At 44.3% G+C, this 12,124-nt stretch overlaps 1 protein-coding gene across 1 annotated transcript in view; it reads left to right on the forward strand.

Annotated features, from left to right (window-relative positions):
- LOC139343486 (SWI/SNF-related matrix-associated actin-dependent regulator of chromatin subfamily E member 1-like) overlaps positions 1-12,124 on the forward strand; it is a 366,467-nt gene that overhangs the window by 254,953 nt on the left and 99,390 nt on the right. The gene's annotated exons all lie outside the window — the stretch shown is intronic.

Consider the following 12,124-nt stretch of genomic DNA (forward strand, 5'->3'; position numbering starts at 1 on the left):
AAACAACATACACAACACACACTTGAAAGCAATTTTCAATGACGTAAGTTCAGATTTATTTTCATTTTTTTATTATTATACATTTCTTATTGTTTTGTGCTTTACATGATTTAATATTTTAGTTTATTATTTAGAATCTATTCTCTATTCTTTATTGTCCAAATTAATTGTCTATTTCTTATTAATGTTTTTGGTTTTGGTGCAGTTGCAAATTTCTTGATTTCAAGTGACTTGATGTTGATATTTTTTGAATAGTTATGTGGGAGAAAACTGGAGCACCCAGAGTAAACCCATACACACATGAGGAGAATATGCAATGGTTGATCAGCCTACATTCTCCATCTTTCGAGAGCGGTCCATAATGTGGGGTTCCCGTCGGGTGGAGGTTTAGGTTTTAAAGTTTGAGGCAGTACATATCCACCAACAGATATGTAAACGTTAGGAGTTTCACGAACTCCTCTGTTCCTTTTCATTGCAGCTGGCGTGCCTGTGAGAGGAATATTCCGAGGTTGAGGTGTGCCAGATGTGTAACTCTTCTCCTCAGTTTTAGGCAGTCTTCTTCTGGATCCATTCTTTGCACCTGGGGTGCCATTTCGGGGAGTATCCGGAGGATGAGGCCTGCCAAGTCTGGTATCTGCAAGGATGCGGCTGAGACCATCTTCAGTGGTAGTGTTTGCATCCTTGGTAGCTGGGGCGTATTTGGGTGGTTTGGAGATGGGTGGGAGGTGGATGGATCCTGAGCTGCCGTTATAGTATTCTCTTGTCTTCCTGAGGTTCTCAGAGGCCTCGTGGAGTATAGGCTGAGTATGCTGTCGGAAGTCGTGGTCCCACTCATCATTCTTTTTAAGCCTCGCTGCAGCATCATAGTCCTCAGGCTTCCGCCGCTGGAGGCGGGCATGAATGGCAGCTCTGCGGGAGGCATTGATCTGCTCATTATGCATGATGTATGCTTTCCTCTGCTGAGCCTTCAGTCTCATCTCTGCGGCGAATGCCTCTGCATTCCGTTCGTCATCCAGACGCTGCTCCATTTTCATTTGATGCTTCTCACGTTCCTTTTGCTGTGCGTTCAAGGCCTGCTGTTCAAGATTTCTTGAAGCATCATTGAGCACTTGGACTTGAGACTCAAACCTCCGAATCTTGCCTTCGTTGTGACACTTTTCAAACATGTTCATGACAACAGGTGACTGCCTGTCTGTCTCACATTCCACCTCCTCTGCAGCAAGAGGAGGATGAGGACTGCCAAATCCGCGACCTTCATAGATGTAACTGAGAAAATCTTCATGGGTGCGGTTTAAAGTTTGAGGCAGTACGTATCCACCAACAGATATGTAAACGTTAGAGGTTTCACGAGGTGTGCTGTCTCTATTCATGGCAGCTGGGGTGTCTGTGACAGGCATATTCGGTGGATGAGGCCTGTCAGGTCTGGTATCTGCAAGGATGTGACTGAGACCATCTTCAGTGGTAGTGTTTGCATCCTTGGTAGCTGGGGCGTATTTGGGTGGTTTGGAGATGGGTGGGAGGTGGATGGATCCTGAGCTGCCGTTATAGTATTCTCTTGTCTTCCTGAGGTTCTCAGAGGCCTCGTGGAGTATAGGCTGAGTATGCTGTCGGAAGTCGTGGTCCCACTCATCATTCTTTTTAAGCCTCGCTGCAGCATCATAATCCTCAGGTTTCCGCTGCTGGCGGCGGGCATGAATGGCAGCTCTGCGGGAGGCATTGATCTGCTCATTATGCATGATGTATGCTTTCCTCTGCTGAGCCTTCAGTCTCATCTCTGCGGCGAATGCCTCTGCATTCCGTTCGTCATCCAGACGCTGCTCCACTTTCATTTGATGCTTCTCACGTTCCTTTTGCCGTGCGTTCAAGGCCTGCTGTTCAAGATTTCTTGAAGCATCATTGAGCACTTGGACTTCAGACTCAAACCTCCGAATCTTGCCTTCGTTGTGACACTTTTCAAACATGTTCATGACAACAGGTGACTGCCTGTCTGTCTCACATTCCACCTCCTCTGCAGGATGAGGAGAATGAGAACTGCCAAATCCACGACCTTCATAGATGTAACTGAGAAAATCTTCATGGGTGCGTTTTAAAGTTTGAGGCAGTACGTATCCACCAACAGATATGTAAACGTTGGAAGTTTCACGAGGTGTACTGTCTCTATTCATGGTGGCTGGGGCGTATTCGGGTGGTTTGGAGATGGGTGGGAGGTGGATGGAACTCGTTGGACTTTCTCGCTGCATCTCCTTGCGAGCCTTGAGAAGGTTGCTCTGTCTGGAGTGGCGCAGAGTATCTCTGTCGTTCTGTCTGTAGTATTCTGCCATTGGATTGTTTGCGTATAGCCTAGTATGTGATGAAATGTCTCTCTCTAACTCGATTTCTCTCTATAGTGTGGCACTGGTACTCTGAGAATGCTTTTTTTAGCAAACTAACATCAAAGCAAACAAAATCGCCTTTGATCTTGAGCTCTTTTATTTGGCCTTTGATCTTGGGCGATTATTTTTGACGTCACGCTTGGTGTGGACAGCGAAACTGACTGAAAAATGCCGGAAAGAAAATGATTCGTTAAGCCTCTGTGATCGGAGGAGCCGCATCCTATAATGGTGGAAATGGTGTAACATTAGCTATTGTTTTAAATCTATGGTGAAAAATTTAAAGTAACGGCTACAAACAGCATGACTAACAATTGTTAAATCGGCGTTAACAGATGGAAATCTCATACAGATACCTCTTGTTCTGATTTTATTAAAACATGCAGTTTAAATGGAGTTTGAAGGAAGGAAGAGAAATCGTCTAGTCTGACACGAACGAAGTGGATGGCTGGAGTGGAGGAAACATGTGAACGCAGTTTATGCACCTTTACTATTAATGAATATCTATATTTTAAACTCCAAAAAGAGTTCATGGCATGCTCCTCCATGCCTTGAAAAATGAATTCAGTCCACGGTGCTCTTCTGTCGGCTGGGAGCCGATGGAGCGATTTGTGCTCCTCTTTACAGCCAATAACAGAACAACGCCGGGACATGATTCATAACACAGTGCTTTTGATAAGCTAACAGCGGATCTGTGAGAAGGTGGCGCTGGGTGGAGAGACACCGAGCGCCGAATTCAAGCTGTAGGCAGGGTGCTGACAGAGATCTGTATCTCTCTCAAAAAAGCACGGACGGTCTTGTTTCACACTTCGTATGTGTGTGGCAGCACCAGAGACCCAAACAAGTGAGTTTTTAATAATATGGGATGTAGTAACTCAAGGGAAAGCTTCTTATTGAACACAGGGGAGTTTATTTTGTTCCTGACGAACTGGGTGTAGCTCAGTTACACTCGTTTTATAACAACGGCATACAGCTCTTATTTTTTACTTGTCTGAAAAGATACCCCCAACAGATAAACGCATACGCTTCCGCCACCTAGTGGACCGGCAGACATATATAACATACAAAATAACAGGGTTACCGCATCCTTCCCCCCTTAAGTGTTTTCTAAAAACTGAATTGAGTCCAGGGTGCAACGTAGCTTCCTACCGAGAAGTAGCTCTGCAGGAGATAGACCAGTTGTTGTGTGAGGAGTCACTCTGTAGCTAAATAACACTCTGGCTACTTTAGCTGTCAATGTGCCCTCTGGACATTTTTTCATCATTCTCTTGAAAGTTTGTACCGCCCTCTCTGCCAACCCGTTGCTGGCAGCATGGTAGGGTGCAGAGGTCACATGACGGATACCATTTTTGCTCAGAAAGTCTTTGAACTTTGTGCTGGTGAAACAAGTGCCATTATCAGACACCAACAACTCAGGCAGTCCATGGTTGCTAAAGCTGGTACGCAGGCACTCAATTGTGGTGGCTGAAGTGGCAGAGTTCACTGGATACACGTCCATCCATTTTGAATGTGCATCAATGAGCACCAAAAACATTTTCTCCATAAATGGTCCAGCATAATCAACTTGAATACAGCTCCAAGGTTTGTCCGGCCAATCCCACGGGTGTAATGGGGCTGGTGCAGGGCTGTTGCGGTGCTTTTGACAGGTCATACAGCCCTTGACCGTATCCTCCACCTCTTTGTCCAACTTTGGCCACCATACATAACTCCTAGCCAGTGATTTCATTCTGGACACTCCTGGGTGGCACTGATGAAGCTGTCTCATGACATTTTCTTGTCCTGGTTTTGGCACAATCACTCTCGAACCCCATAACCCACACCCATTTTTGATGCTGAGTTCATATTTTCTCACCTCATAGGGGGCAAACTCCTCCCCTTTTTCTTTTGATGACCAGCCATTTTGTACCATCTCCCGCACCTTAGAGAGTACTGGATCTTTGTCTGTCCATGCTCTCATTTGATCAGCTGTCACCAGCGTGATATCAGAGCTCTCCGGCAGGAGAACCCTCTCTTCACGCTTCTCCTTTGCTTCCTCTGGTAAGGGGAGGCGGCTCAGGGCATCTGCATTGCAGTCATACTACCCTTCTTTATACACTATTGTGTATTCGTAGGCTCTCAAGGTTACTGCCCACCTCTGTATTCTGGGTGAGGCCATTTGTGGCACAGCTCGCATCTCACTGAAGAGTGCCAACAAAGGCTTGTGATCTGTCACGATAGTGAATTTCCTTCCATAAATGTACTTGTGGAACCGTTTTATGCCAAACATCACTGCTAGTCCTTCCTTGTCCAGCTATGAATAATTCTTTTCTGCCGTGTTTAAGGTTCTTGAGGTGAATCCTATGGGTCTCTCCGTTCCATCAGGCATGTGATGCGACAACACGGCACCTACTCCATAGGGTGATGCATCACATGACAGTACAATGTCCTTCTCTGGGTCATAGTGCACGAGGACCTCAGCAGACTGCATTATTTCCTTTGACCTGTCAAAAGCAGCTTGTTGTGCTTCACCCCACTGCCGCTTTGTGTCTTTTTGTAGCAGTTTGTGTACTGGTGCAAGAACAGTTGAAAGATTGGGCAGGAACTTGTTGTAATAGTTTGACAGTCCCAGGGATGCCTTCAACTCTGTTACATTTGCAGGAGTGGGTGCCTCTTTGATTGCTTGTACCTTCTCATGTACTGGGTGCAGTCCTGTTGCGTCCACTTTATGACCCAGGAACATCATTTCCTCTTCCATAAATAGGCACTTTGCCCTCTTGAGTCTGAGACCAGCCTCCTGTAGCCGTTTCAGCACCGTGGCTAGAGTCTGCAGGTTTTCGTGGTCATCTTTCCCTGTGAGAAGGACATCATCCATGAAGATGGTCACATGAGGCATGCCCTGTAGCAGTCCCTCCATTGTCCATTGGAATATCGCTGGGCTTGATGAAACGCCAAAAGGTAGTACTCTGTATGTGAACAACCCTTTGTGAGTGTTTATGGTCACATACTTCTTTGCTTCTTCGTCCAAGGGAATCTGGTGATAGGCATGACTCAGATCTAATTTTGAGAATTTCTGTCCACCTGAAAGCGTGGCAAACAGGTCCTCACTTCTGGGAATTGGGTACTGCTCCAGTTTTGAGATCTGGTTTACAGTCAGTTTGTAATCTCCACACAGTCTTGCTGTGTCATCAGGTTTCAGCACAGGGACCACAGGTGCAGCCCACTCGGAATGTTTTACAGGTTCGATGATCTCCTGGGCAAGGTGTCTGTCAAGCTCAGCCTCCACTCTTCCTCTCATGGCATATGGGACAGGCCGGGCTTTAAAAAACCTGGGGGCTGCTTCCTTGTCCACATATATTTTTGCTGGGGGCCCTTTAAATCACCCAAGTTCATCTTTGAAAACCTCCCCATACTCCCCCAGTACCTGCTCCAAGGTCACTTCTGCCACATTGTGGATTTGGGTTTCTGGACTATCCTGGACCTCCTCTGCTGTCTCTACCTGGACATGATGGACCTGGGGTGCTGCTCTCCACTGTAAACCTAGCCTCCTAATCCAGTACCTGCCGACTAGACTGGGGCCTGAACCTCCTACCACTACCACAGGTAAGTCTAGTGCTCGCCCTTAACCACAGCTGCTCCTAAGACTTTGACCTTATGCCCTGTGTATGTTTTGAGCCTAACCCGACATGGGCGTAGCTTTGGTGCCTCTTTTCCCCCTAGGGTTTTGAACACTGTGTGGTTCACTACTGTTACCCCACAACCTGAATCCAGTTCAAACTGTGTGTCTGTCCCATTAACTGTCAATGTCTCTACAAATGGAGCTTCTGCTGGGATGTCAAGTTCATTTATCTTGTACAGTGTGAACATGACTTCGTCTGAATCTATGCCATCCTTTTCTTCCTCCCCCTGGCTGACATAATTCGCTCCCTGAGTTCTCCCCTGTTTGCCTGTCTGCACTCCACCCACTCTGGCCTTCACGTTATTAGCTAAGCCCTTGAACCTACACACTTTCTGAATGTGGCCAACCTTACTGCACTTGTGACAGGTTTCTTTAATAAACCTACAGTCCCCAGCCCTGTGCTGCTCACCACCACACCTGTAGCAAGCCTTACGCTGGTGCTGCTGCTTACTGGGGGTCTGCTTTGTAGACATTTTATGCACTGCCTGAGGTGCCTTCATGTGTGGAGGTGCAAACTCCAGAGACTGTAAGTCTTTCACATCTTTGCTGGCCGTCTCAATGGCCTGGGCCAACTTCAGTGCCTTGTCGAAGGTCAAATCCGGCTCTGACAGCAGTCTGCGCTGAATGCGGTCATCTCCGATGCCACAGACCAGTCTATCACGTATCATCTCTGATAACTTGTCTCCATAGTTGCAGTCTCGTGCTAATTTCCTCAGCACGGCAACATACTCCATAACAGTTTCTCCCTGCTTTCTGTTCCTGGAGTTAAACTTGAAACGCTGCACAATCTCGCTGGGTTTAGGGTTGAAATGATCCTTTAATAACTTGACAAGTTCATCAAAGCTCTTATCTCCAGGCTTGGCGGGGCTGACCAAGTTCCGCATGAGGCTGTAAGTCTGACTGCCCACTGAACTGAGCAATATAGCTTTCTGTCGACCTGCATCGTCAATCCCATTAGCTTAAAAAAAATGCTGGAGCACTTCACAATATTCCTCCCACGTCTGGGTTTGACTATCAAAAGGAGCGGTGCTTCCTACCATAGCCGCCATGCTTTCTTGCACTTGGTTACACAGTTCGGTCTGCTATGCTACTTAGCCACTTAGCAGCAAGTCTTACTCATTCTGCGTCCATACAAGGCCTCCACTGTGACTTTATCCTCGTCGCCATTTATGTAGTAACTCAAGGGAAAGCTTCTTATTGAACACAGGGGAGTTTATTTTGTTCCTGACGAACTGGGTGTAGCTCAGTTACACTCGTTTTATAACAACGGCATACAGCTCTTATTTTTTACTTGTCTGAAAAGATACCCCCAACAGATAAACTCATACGCTTCCGCCACCTAGTGGACCAGCAGACATATATAACATACAAAATAACAGGGTTACCACAGGGACATAACTGTGAAATCGTTTTATTTAATTTTTTTTAATTTGAATTTCTGACTGGGCGGGCAAGCTGTCAATCTGGGCGGGCATACGCCCGCCCATGCCCACCCGTAGCTCCGCCCTCGCAATGAGGGCGATGAAACTGGTATGGCAAGATGATGAAACTTTGCCTACAAACCACCATTCAAGTTAACTAATTATCATGTCAATGAATTGTGTAGCGTTGTGGCATATAACATAACGTTATTTAAATTATAGTATGATGCGACGCCACATAACTGGGAAACTTTGTCTTGTAGCCCCTCAGAGTCAGAAGCAAGATCCAGCACCAAGCACCAGCCATGACCCCACAAGTCCAGAGTGGGCAGGTAGGATTGCTCGTTGAGTGAATATTATTACAATTTATAGAATGAAGAGTATAGTGTAGACCTGCTCTATGAAAAGTGCCCTGAGATGCTAGACGATTCAGCACTACATTTATGAAACTGACCTGAATTGTTCATAGGGCTTTGTAAAAAGGGGAGATTTGTGCTGAGAATTATGACCATTTTTAAAATGTGATTTAGTGTGGGAAGCAGAGCCAGGAGCCAGCAGTGATGAGGGGATTGCTCCTGTCAGTATGGAAGGAACAGGTGAGCTGTTGTAACAGAGTGTGTGAACAAGCAAGAATTAGTTCCAATATAACCACTTTCTACGCCCAAACGAACACTTATTGAACAGAATATAGATTCAGATATTGTTGGAAAGGATGTGTTGTAAAGAATAATGTTGAGGTTGTGCACTCATGTTGATATAAATCTACATTGTGAAACAACCCTTACTTGCACTGAACAGGAAATATTTTAGAAAAATAGACTGAATTACAAGGCTTTACATAACAGTGCGCTATTGTAGACTTAAAATGTAAGGTTATAATTACATGATTTTAATAATAATAGGTTGTGATCTAAAGTGGGCTGGTCTGAGGCATGAAACTCCAGGGCTGAAAATGAGTCCCACTCCAGCCCTGAACACAACCCAGTAACAATAACAGTCCGCTGTCTACTCATTAAGTTGACACATTAGACATCACTCATGGAAGTTTAGAGCTGGTTAATGTGGCCTGGGAAAGGGAAGATTGGGGTCCCCTGCTGAAGCTGTTGCCCCCCCCGACCCCGGATAAGCGGTTGATGATGAGATGAGACAATAGTGATGAAACTCTGGAGTTCCCCTCAGCTTTACGTAGGTTTCACTTCGCTTTCTGTCATTGCAACTCTGCCCCTATCCACCTCATTTTCAGTTGTTTTCCACAGAAAACCCCACTGGTAAGGCCACTGGTAAGTGAGCAGAGTAGAGCATTTAACTGCTAAAAGTCAAATGTTTCTCTCAAGAGTGGGTGGTGACCAAAGCAGAGCTAAAAAAAATGAGTGGGTGGAAAGGGGATATACATTTGTCAGGTGCCCAGAAAGACAACTTGAAAAAAGAAAAGAGATTGGGAAAACTGAAAACATGCAGGTCAGGAGGCAAGCATTTTTAAAAGGTAAGCTAATGTGATATTAAATCCATCCATCCATTATCTATACCGCCTATCCCTTTCGGGGTTGCGGGGGGCTGGAGCCTATCCCAGCTACAATGGGCGAGAGGCGGGGTACACCCTGAACCGGTCGCCAGCCGATTGCAGGGCCACATACAAGGACAAACAAACATTCACACTCGCACTCACACCTACGGACAATTTAGAGTCATCAATTAACCTAATGAGCATGTTTTTGGTCTGTGGGAGGAAGCCGGAGTGCCCGGAGAGAACCCACGCATGCACGGGAAGAACATGCAAACTTCACACAGAAAGGCCCTGTCTGACCCGGGGATCGAACCGGCAACCTTCTTGCTGTGAGGCACGCGCACTACCTGCTGCGCCACCGTGCAGCCCCGTGATATTAAATCATTTAGTGAAATTTAACTTAAGCTAATGTACAACAACTAAAGCTAACTCAAAATAATAGGTTCAATTCAACACCATGACAACTTTATAAGATAAGATTAGATAATAATAACATGTTTTTGAAATATTCTACTGCCCCAAAATGGCTAAAGAAATCCATTAATGCAGCTTTAAAGAATCTTTTACTGTGGAAATACGTTAAATAGGAAAACACTTGAGGAGCAAAGTAGTCACAGTCTGCCTGTGTTTGTTCATCATCAGACAACTGTTGGAAATGCAAAGACAGCGTGAGCCTGAACTAGTCTGTGTAGAGGTTAACATCTAGCAGCAAGTAGCCCAGGGTGTCATGTGACTGATTTTATAGTAGTATTTGCCATTATTATGAGTTTTTCTTCCCATTGTAGCAGGCAAACTGTTATGGAGTTTCGCAAAGTTCATCATTCCAAAAGCCATTATCCATTTTTGCACAGATGTCATATCTTTCATGGTTATTGGGTTCACCACTGTTCCACATCTTGAACTCAGCCTCTCCTTCCCCATAATAACCATCCTGTTCCAGTGACCACCTCCAGCTATTTATGTCATCATACAGTCCTATCCAGAGATGACCAGCAGTATATTTTTGTGCAGCAACCAGCAGCTTATCCAACTCTTCCTTATTGGCAACTGAGGCCAGGTCAGTGTACTTCCCCCTGCAGTAGCTCTGAGCTTCAGCCCAGCTCATTGCCTTTTCAGCAACAATGTAGATTTTGAGGAGACAGGCAGGTAGGACGCACAGTCCTGAGATCATAGAAGAAGATATCCTTTAGTCTCCCATTCAACAAGATTATAAAACATGAAGGCACAAAAATTGAGGTCTGATCAATCTATTTGTTTAATCTGCCTCACCACTCTTTATTTTAATGACTTTGTAACACATTTAATGTTAGGTGTTTATTATTTGTTTTAATTGGTTTTAATTAAGTTGTGCAATAATTCCATTAAGCTTGTGAACAAATCCACTGTAAGCAAACTGCTCAGCACCGAACAAGACAAGATATTGGAGCATTTTTCTGCCAAAGGGCCAGATATTTTTCATCGGGTGTTGGTGGAGACCAGTAGCAGAGCTAAAAGGAGAGTGAATATTAGACTTACACTATTCAGGAGGACAGAAAAAACAAATGACTATCAATGTTGCTCTGTGTCTGCTGGATGTGTACAGTAAACAAGCAACTTTTGCTAACACGTTTTCCATATCAGCTTAAAATGTGATGATCAGTAATGATTCAGAGATACTTGAGATGTTTCAGTCAGAAGCTGGTGGAGACCTGGAGGATTTGAGAAGCGAGAACATTCATTTGGTGTTCAAGTACAATTTCAAATGGATGTTAAAGTCGCTCCCTGCCAGCTGGATGAGTAAATAGGGAATTGTTTGCTAATATGTTAATCACAATAACTGCATATGGCCATAATTTGTCAAACTGCTGTGGAGTTGTCAGCCCAAGCGGCCAAAGTGAATGAATTTTTTAGTAACTTAACATTAACCCCTGAACTTATTAAGTAGAGCTAATTAAAAGTTAGCTTCTGATTTGTACCTTACTTTCTCCTTAGTAAACACTTACAGTTCCTTTATCATGAAGTGTGTCTAAGCCATACAAACAAACATTAAAAACACTAACCTGATGAGATCACAAAAGTAAAAGTCTTCCCCTCCATGGCAATGATTGCGCTGCTTCCTCTCACTGTTCTATCATTATAGTGTGAGAGAAATGAAAGAGAGCAAGAAATCATGTGAGAACATGATGGATTGGCATAAGTTGTTAACTAAAATCACATCTGCTGGTCAACAGAGCCCCACAGAGACCCTGTATTGAGCTGTTTCTGGTGTGCCCATTCTTGTCAAGCACATGCAGGCCCAGCTGTCTGTACTGTACTGTATGTTAGAACCATGTTTCTCACAGTAGCAATGGCAGTGAAGATAAATGGAGGATTATGTTATATTTTTAAGATAGCGAATATTAGGATATATCTTAAACAACTCTCTCTCAAAAGCAAAGCTGTTTCATGAAACTGCTCCATACATTGTCATAATTAGTAGAAAGACCTTGAGCTGCAATACATACAAGTGCTCTTAATAATGAAATTGGCAAAAAGAAAATCTTCATCTTTTTCTTTCCGTTCGAAAACATCACAACTGTGCATCACAGCAATTGTTTTGTGAGGACAAGAAAAGTCTAGTTTATCTGTTTGAGGTTGGGTTGCAAAAAAGCACAGCTCATGTAGTCCACGAACATCATTCTGTCAGTAACATTAAATCTGAACTTGTAGATTTGTGTATGACATGGCCAAGTTTCAAACAATTTGAATTTGATGTCTTCTGTTTCACATCCAGAGCTTTGTTTAATGTTAAGTAGCTATCCAACACACCCCAATGACTTTGAACTGACAACCTCAGAACATTCATGATGTGTGCACAACATGCAATACTTTGCCCCCGAATGTACTGGACAACCACTGATGCATGGTCCAATACTGTGTAATACATAATTATTGTAAATTCATCAGACCCACAAGATGTTTCTGGCTTATAGAAAACATGGTCATCAAAAAACGTTTTTTTCTTCTTTAAGGCCAGCCTCAATTTAGTCTGTGTTTGTCATGGAAAAGGTTTAAGCTTGCAAATTTAAGTTTTGCAAATCTTACAAAAGAGATCTTTGCATACACAAATTCTTGGAGGAAGCTTAAGCCAAGGAAAGCAACGAGTGACGCAACTTTGCCATCACCATGTGTCACCTACAGTTAAAGTGTGAAGTTT

This window comes from Chaetodon trifascialis, chromosome 15, assembly GCF_039877785.1.
Source record: "Chaetodon trifascialis isolate fChaTrf1 chromosome 15, fChaTrf1.hap1, whole genome shotgun sequence".
In the NCBI taxonomy this organism is placed as follows: domain Eukaryota; kingdom Metazoa; phylum Chordata; class Actinopteri; order Chaetodontiformes; family Chaetodontidae; genus Chaetodon; species Chaetodon trifascialis.